Source organism: Anas acuta, chromosome 2, assembly GCF_963932015.1.
Source record: "Anas acuta chromosome 2, bAnaAcu1.1, whole genome shotgun sequence".
Taxonomy (NCBI): domain Eukaryota; kingdom Metazoa; phylum Chordata; class Aves; order Anseriformes; family Anatidae; genus Anas; species Anas acuta.
The window spans coordinates 3,981,047-3,987,410 of record NC_088980.1 but is presented as its reverse complement, the minus strand read 5'-3'; the positions used below and the strand labels follow the sequence as shown (position 1 = coordinate 3,987,410).

General features: G+C 38.1%; 1 long non-coding RNA gene across 1 annotated transcript; it reads left to right on the top strand.

The window, feature by feature from the left end:
* Positions 1 to 1,141: 1,141 nt before the first annotated feature.
* On the top strand, positions 1,142 to 4,986 carry LOC137851641 (uncharacterized). Its single transcript, XR_011093313.1, has 2 exons — positions 1,142 to 1,715; positions 4,549 to 4,986. It is a non-coding gene; the product is annotated as an uncharacterized lncRNA (long non-coding RNA).
* Positions 4,987 to 6,364: the final 1,378 nt, after the last annotated feature.

Below are 6,364 nucleotides of genomic sequence, written 5' to 3'. Positions count from 1 at the left end.
TGATGCAGAAATTACAAAATATATTTCAATATTGAAATTAATAATTTCAATTATTTTTGTGTGTGCGCAGAATACAATGCTTACCTGAAGATATCTTGAAAGTGATTGTTTTCCTACTTTTTATTTATTTATATTTATTATTATTATTTACTCTCCCAGGGAAATATAATTGTCAAAAATGAAAATGGGAAACAAGTCCATCACAAAATCCTTATAACAATGTTGATGGAAAAAATCTCCAGTGTTGTTCTGACCAACAAGGATACTCAACATTTATGTACAGACTGACTAAATACCAGAGTAGCTGATGACACAAGCAGATGAAAAAGATTGACATTACACATGCCAAACTTAACAAATACCTGCTTTTAATAGCAGCCACTTGCCAATTTAGGGGAGCCAGGAAGGGTCAACAAGTATTCAAATGTGACCGGCTAAACCTAATATGTTGTGTTTTAAATGATTGATTTGCGTAACAAATAATTAAGTTATTGACCACTGTGGCTGAGAACATTTTGCTGAAGTCACTAAGCCACAAATTGCTGGAAGTCAGCCAGGCTTTCTTGGAAGAATCTCTGCATAGTTGTTGTTTTCTCATACTTGTCCTGAACTTTCTGTTCAAAAAAATACATAATTGGCGGTATATGATTCTGAGCTGAACCATACAGCTGTTTTTCTATGTTCTTAAACTTTAAACATATATATCTTAAATTTATTAAATTATGTATTTAAATAAATATGCATTTCTCTATTTAATTATTTCTCCAATATGAATAAAAACTTTTTATACAATTATATTTTAGTATAATATTTGCCATTAAGAGGCCATGAATTTCGTCTGAGATATTATTAAGGAAATAATAAAACAACACTCCTATTTACACTGGCTGCTAAATCCACAGCTCTTGATGCAAATATTCACCAGCAAATCAAATAAAATAGAAGCAGAAAGTAAGCAAAGGTGAATGCATAAAGTGATCCAGCCTTTTCTGCATTGTTAGTTTATTCTTAGAACTGCTCTTCAGGCAGATATACAAATTCTGAAGAGATAAATGATTACATCCCTGAGTACAGGTCTGGCCTGGGAACATCCTCAGATCTTTTCTTGGAAACATCACCACCTTAATTCAGGTTGAAATGATCAGGTGATTAGTAGGTTATTTCTGCAGCCTCCAATTACAAAGGATATAGCTATCACTTGTAAATACAATTCTCATTCAAGAACAACGAAAACAGCTCCTGTGGCCTCTGTTAATTAATAGATGGCAGCAAGCTTTGTATCAAGGACTGAAATGTTTCCTCCTAATGCAGGGTTTGTTGTTATTATTGTTTCTCCTCCTGGCAGTAGAGGGCTTATTATAGCGGAAAAGCAACTGAGGTAGAATCACTGTAATTAAAAAGACATTTCATGAAACACGAAGCAGCAACAGGAAGACTGTCCTCTTTTGTGTCAGCTAAATGTGAAACTACTCTGGCCTTAAGAGTCTGAGGAGCTGGTGGTGTTGGTCCAGGTGTGTGTGGTGTGCCAGCTACAACGGTGACTTAAAAAGAGATTTATGCAGCAGAGAGTTCAAGAATCTATGTGAAAAAGAAGGCAAAAATAACTGGTGACCTTTAAAGGAGATGGTTATAGAGGCAACCCATACAGAGTCCCCTGATGCTACTCACGGTGCTACCCCTGTACATTGTCTTCTGCAGTGCAAGCTGACAAGCAGGTGGGTTGGCATCGCCTCTCATTAGCAGTTTTGTGCTGGTTTGTACTCATCTGCCTGTACAGAGACAAAGGTCTTGCCTCTGACAGGGCATTGACGCCTGAATTTCTTACTGAAGTGAGCAAGTTGTAGTGGAGAGGAGGGGAGGGGAGGGGAGAGTGTCAGGGAAATGAAATGGAAATTTTGAAGCAGAGGAACTGGAATAATTGTTTTTTTTTTTTCCAGCTTCTTTTTAATTCTTATAGCTAGAGAAGATGTTCAGGTTGTCCTGTTGTTTTTTGTTGTTGTTAGATGGTTGGTTTTGTTTTGTTTTGTTTTCCCTTTCAAATATACTGGTGAAACAAAAAATACAGCTTTAAAAGATCAGAACAAGTAGCAATGGTTTGCTTAGGTTTTATTAATTCTCTCTCTCTCTCTCTCTCTCTGTCTCTCTCTTTTTAAAGTAAAGTTCTTGGAAAATTACAAGAACAGGATTTTGTAGGTTTATTTTGGGAAACAAATGACACTGGAATATGTTGGCAATAAGAGATACTGAAATGGAAAAATTCGCTTTCTGAAAATGCCATGGCTGACATGAATCTGTGTTTCCCAGTGAACATTTTCATGCCTAAAATGTTTCATTCTTATCTGCTCTAACTGGTTGCCAGCTTTTCATTTTAACCTTGATCAGATAACTTAAAAACCTAATTTTGGACTTTGTAAAAATTTATGTGTAAATATCTAAGATGGATGCCAAAAGTTGTATGATAAGTATAAAGGTGCAATGAATAGAAAGCCATGCAAAGATCCTGCTTAATTTATTTATCACCTTAGTTTATCATATTTCTGCAAAGTTAGAGCTAGAACATGTTAATACGTTACTTAGTGTAAGATGTTAGAATGTAAGTGATATGCATATGTGCAGCACTGAGATAACTTAAGCACTTGGAACAGTTATTTGAGCTTGGAAGGGTTCAAGAAAAAATTAACTGGTTTATTAATCGATGATATTTATCGATGATCTGGATGAGGGCATTGAGTGCACCCTCAGTAAGTTTGCAGATGACACCAAGTTAGGTGCGTGTGTCAAGCTGCTCGAGGGTAGGAAGGCTCTGCAGGAGGATCTGGATAGGCTGCACCGATGGGCTGAGGTCAACTGCATGAAGTTCAACAAGGCCAAGTGCCGGGTCCTGCACCTGGGGCGCAATAACCCCAAGCAGAGCTACAGGCTGAGAGATGAGTGGTTGGAGAGCTGCCAGGCAGAGAAGGACCTGGGACTGATGGTGGATAGTCGGCTGAATATGAGTCAGCAGTGTGCTCAGGTGGCCAAGAAGGCCAACGGCATCCTGGCTTGTATCAAAAACAGCGTGACCAGCAGGGCTAGGGAGGTGATCGTCCCCCTGTACTCGGCTCTGGTGAGGCCGCACCTCGAGTACTGTGTTCAGTTTTGGGCCCCTCGCTACAAGAAGGACATCGAGGTGCTTGAGCGGGTCCAGAGAAGGGCGACGAAGCTGGTGGGGGGCCTGGAGAACAAGTCCTACAAGGAGCGGCTGAGGGAGCTGGGCTTGTTCAGCCTGGAGAACAGGCGTCTCAGGGGCGACCTTATTGCTCTCTACAGGTACCTTAAAGGAGGCTGTAGAGAGGTGGGGGTTGGTCTGTTCTCCCACGTGCCTGGTGACTGGACAAGGGGGAATGGGCTTAAGTTGCACCAGGGGAGTTTTAGGTTGGATGTTAGGAAGAACTTCTTTACCGAAAGGGTTGTTAGACATTGGAACAGGCTGCCCAGGGAGGTGGTGGAGTCACCATCCCTGGAAGTCTTTAAAAGACGTTTAGATGTAGAGCTTAGGGATATGGTTTAGTGGAGGACTTGTTAGTGTTAGGTCAGAGGTTGGACTCGATGATCTTGAGGTCTCTTCCAACCTAGAAATTCTGTGATTCTGTGATTAACACTTGCTCATAGAAATCACATGGACTAATTTAAAAAGAAAGAAAGAAAGAAAGAAAGAAAGAAAGAACAATCCTTATTATGTAACTTACTACATAATGTTTACCTATACCAGTAAAAATACACAAAGAAGGAACATCTGCATCATGCACATCTATAAACCTGGTCATCACCGGTACAAGGCCAAATCTTGAATGATTGCTGGCACATAAATATTAATGACAGTCCTGTGACAAAGGAGTAAAGAACAGACAAAAGTGTCAGAGGGAGAGTCACACACTGGTTTTGTTGTTTTTGTTGTTGATTGAGCAGAATCAATTGATCTGATAACAAAAGACCTGATAACAAAAGATCACTAGATCTTACTGTCCTCTTGGCAGTGGCTTTTGTGAAAGGGTGCCCCATCTATGGAAAGCCCTCACGCACGCTTTGAACCCTGCATTTGCAACCAGAGTAAAAAGGTGATATCTGGGGAGACAGTCTATGGACTACATATTGCTCAAAACTGTACAAAGTATGAAATTGTTTCTAAGGCAGTATCTGAAACTGCATCTGAAGTCAGTGGAGATTGTTGCTTTCAGTGAAAAAAAATTACCAGAAAGTTATCACAGCACAGCAGCAAGATATTTTTTCTGTAATGTAACTGTGTCCCTTCTTCACCCCACTTCCAAAACAACCCAAAGACAAAAACTGTGCTTTAAAAGTGAATTATATATTCTACAACTAAATATAGAATCCTTCTATTATTATCATTTGACTGTGGTGTGCGTTTTGTTTGTTTCGTTCAGGAGAAAAAAGTTTAAGTGCTGGTTTAAAAGTTCCATTAAAACCCCCAAGTCAAAACCAAAAAGGAAGTATTCCCACAACAAATATGACAAAATAATCTTTTTTTTTTTTCTTTTTCTTTTCCAGACAAGTATGTAAAGAACAATTCAAGTGCCTATGGATGGACATCTGTCTCTATCTGAGTCACCCAAGGGCATACTGCCTGGCTTCCAGCTGCTGCTCCAAAAGGACACAAACTCCTCGCTACGGTGCCACATCTGTCTGCCTTGTGGAGACCTCAGAGATAGCTCTGGATATTTTCAGTTACATTAGACATCCATATTTTTGTGCCTGAACTCTCCCCTTACTCTAAAAAAAACAATGACAAGGAAAACAGTTTTGATTAGCTCTGAGAAAAATAAAATGAAATCTATACTTGAAGAAGTAGAAATCAGCCCTTCTAATAACTTCCAGATGCTGGAACAAAATCCATGAGGTGACAGCAAAATGTAGTGCTGAAATCAGTTGTATGTTGTTTCTTAAAATAAAATCACTCTGGAGTCACTTCGGTGGTTTCATGGAAAATGACTCGTATGATCCCTGTCTATACATGTGCTCTTGACTATTTTCCCCCAAAAGCTTTTAAATCCAATGTCCTACTCCAGCTACCCTTGACAAAGTAAGATAAATAGAGGCTGAATAGCATTACTTTTAAAGCAGTTTAATAAAAATTGTGAATCATATAGCTGAACATGACATCGTTAATGCTCTCTGTTGAAGGAAAAAGAGAAAGGAACAGCATATGAGACCAAACCTTATTAAAAATCACAGAAGCCACATGAGTGTTCAACCTTTCACCTCATATTCATTAAAAAAAAAAATCCTTCATGATTTCCACAATTCGCAGAACCGCCTGTGTTATTTAAGACCTAAAAGATCTAAAGAACTACTCTTGGCATAGAAAATTTCACTAAATACATCAGTTTTGGGTGTTTTGGGTTGTCAAGGATGTAGAAAGGAGGAATTGACCCAAGAGATCAAGATTGTTTTGAAGCTATTAATTGGGGTAAGAAAAAAAAAAAAAAAAGGAAAAAAAAAAGTGCTTGTGTCTTTATATTAATGTGTGTTATTATTTGAGATGAATGGACATTTATTTGAAAAATTAAATTCAAATTGAATGATGGGGTAAAATGTTGCTAAGTTCATTGAGTTATTTCAGCTGAATAAATACAAATTAAAAGTAAAATACTGTCTCCCTCATTTTAAAATACTGAAGAAATTTCTTTAAAACTCAGAGTGAGAAATTGATATAAAAATTATTTTCATTTTACTTTGTCTTTTAAAATCTTTGGAAACTTTTGAGGCTTTAGATTTGGAGAGCAAGAAGAGCTCTAAATCTAAATGAAACCTCATACAGCCTTTCAAATGTGATAAATAAATAAATAAATAAAATCAAACTGATACACTCACATTTGACTTTGACTCTAAAACTTAAACTTTTCCTAATTTCCCAGTAATGAAAACTAAGCACAAAATCAGTTATTTACTTGGCTGTGTTTGCACACACTAAATGAATACCACTTGACATAAAATCAATTTTGCTTCTCAAATCCTGAGTATAGTACAGCTGACCTCTGCCTATATGGGTCTTACAAGGAAATTTTTGTACATCTGTCATAATCATTTGAAATAACCTCATATTTGGCTCACATTGAGCTCAGCAATTTTCTTTTTCTCTGTGTAAAGTCACTGCTTCAGAGAATGGAAGGAGTGCCCCAACAGAGGCCAGGACACAGCCAGGGACAAAACAGCTTCACTGGAAAAGGTCAGTTTGAGAACAGACAGATTTAGGAGTCAGCTGTACTGGGTTACCTCCCCAGATGCCTAAGTGCTATAAAAACAGCTGGAAACAGCTATTTGTTCAAAAGGAGACCTGAACTACTGCCTCCCCTCTGCATCCTGC